Source organism: Emys orbicularis, chromosome 1 (assembly GCF_028017835.1).
Source record: "Emys orbicularis isolate rEmyOrb1 chromosome 1, rEmyOrb1.hap1, whole genome shotgun sequence".
Taxonomy (NCBI): Eukaryota; Metazoa; Chordata; order Testudines; family Emydidae; genus Emys; species Emys orbicularis.
This window is the reverse complement of record NC_088683.1, coordinates 220,151,907-220,153,929: the sequence shown is the minus strand read 5'-3', so window position 1 is coordinate 220,153,929 and position 2,023 is coordinate 220,151,907.

Sequence of the window (2,023 nt, the reverse complement as noted above, 5' to 3'; positions counted from 1 at the left end):
ATGACTACAGTGAGAGCAGGATTGGCCCTTGCAAATGTACAATACATTATCTGCTGTATTTTTCTTTTTGGTTTAAAGCTAAATACATAAATGAGTAAACACTAAATAAATGCTTGCAGTAGAGAGCAGTGGTTTTATGAACGGAGTCAAAAAGCACTCAATTAGCACAGTGTCATTTGCTGGGAATCATTAGCAAAGGTGATAGGGACCTTTGATAGCCTTGGAGAGGCTTTTAAACAGCTCAGAAAGAGCTTACATTGCCTCCAGTCTCAATGGCATGAGTCATGCACTGCCTGCCAGTGATAGATTTAACTAGTACAGCTGGAAATATTGGTTTTGTGAGTACTGATTGTCAATTAAATATTTAACAATGTTTAAACCTAGTGAAAATAGAAATAAAAAAAAGAGAAGGAAATGGCTAAAGATGCTTAAACCTGCCTCAAAATATCTTTCTGCTTATAAATACCAGAAGAGAAAACAGATGAAGTTTTATGAAACACAAAAGAACCAATATCCCTCACTAGAGGTGCCATCCTGTGGGCGGCTTAGAGTACCCGTTGTCAACAAAGTTGACCCTGTGCACCTCACAGAATTGAGCGCTAAATAAGAAACATTTAATAGCAAGTAGGCCATGATACAGTCTGTACATATGTCAAAGATGAAGAAAATATGTGTAGCTGGAATGAAATAAAAATTGGACTCTGGGATAAACAGGGTGCAGTGGGGGAGTCAGCTTAATTTTTAGTTCTTGATATTTTAATAAAAGATTGAGTAAAAGAAAGGCTCCACAGTTAAGGGGCTTATTTTCTGAGCACTCACAACTCACATCTCTCCAAGTTCTGTAGACTCCCAAGGTTACCAGAAAAAGGGCAAGGAACTGAGCCATGTTTACCACCTTCCTAAGACAGTCTGACTGAGGAAGACAACAGTAACCATTGTCCTCCTGCCATCAGTTGGGGTCCTGTTGAGCTGCTCCATGCTTTTTATGTTTTAGTGCTTTTGGAAGAGTCCAGATATTTATTCACAGAAAAAGTGAAGCAGGGGCAGCCCAGTGTAAGCTTTCCACATGCCGGTCTTCATTCTAACCTGGAGGAACCAACTACATGCTAGGAGTGATGAGCGTTCATTTCCAATGCTTGTTCATTCAGTGAATGGCTGGAGCCTGAGCAATTTAACTTGTGACTCCTGGTTTATGGCAGAAGAGTCTCTGAGTGATTTTGAAAATCCTGACTGAAAAGCCAGTCCCTTAACCCACACCCCAGAAGAGCCCTCTAGGAGTGCTAAGCCCTTGGAGCAAACCACCTGTTTTGAAAATCCTCTGAATGACTAGCCATTCTCTGAGCCCTGGTTGGGCCACACAAGCCATGTGCATTCACACCAGCTTGCTGGCATTGGTGCTCAAGTACACCATAATTTTGAAATGCAGTTTATAATACTGAGAAACCAATTGTTCCTTCGTTGCAACATTCTAATGGCATTAGTGTCCCTATATATGATGTTGGCACAGCAAACGCATGTCGCCAGTGCATGTGACACTGCGTCACAGTCACTGACACCACATCCAATGTGCTGATGTCAAGCAATTGACCAGAGAACTCTCCCAGTTAGGCATATTAGGAAGGCTGCAAATAGATTGTCTACAAATCTGATATTCATTTGAAGAAAACAGAAGCCTAATTTGGATATGTATTTTTTAAAATGCTGCATTTTATCCCAGAAGACAAATCCAAAAAGAAATAATAAGAAAAGACCAAATTTCACAGCAAGGGAACCATATGACCATATTAGCTGCATCTACACAAATAACCAGCTTGCAGTCCTTGTAGTCTCTCTGGGGTATTAGAAGGTGTCAAAAAGCTCTTTTTGATTTGGTCTTTGACAGGTTGCCATCCTCTCCAATTCTCTAGCAGCTAAATCTAGATAATTATCTGCATACGTTTTCAAGAAATCATTAAAATACCAAGAAAAGGAATTATTGCAAAATTGTCTGCAGTGTAGACTTTCAAAGCTTATATTGGTAAAA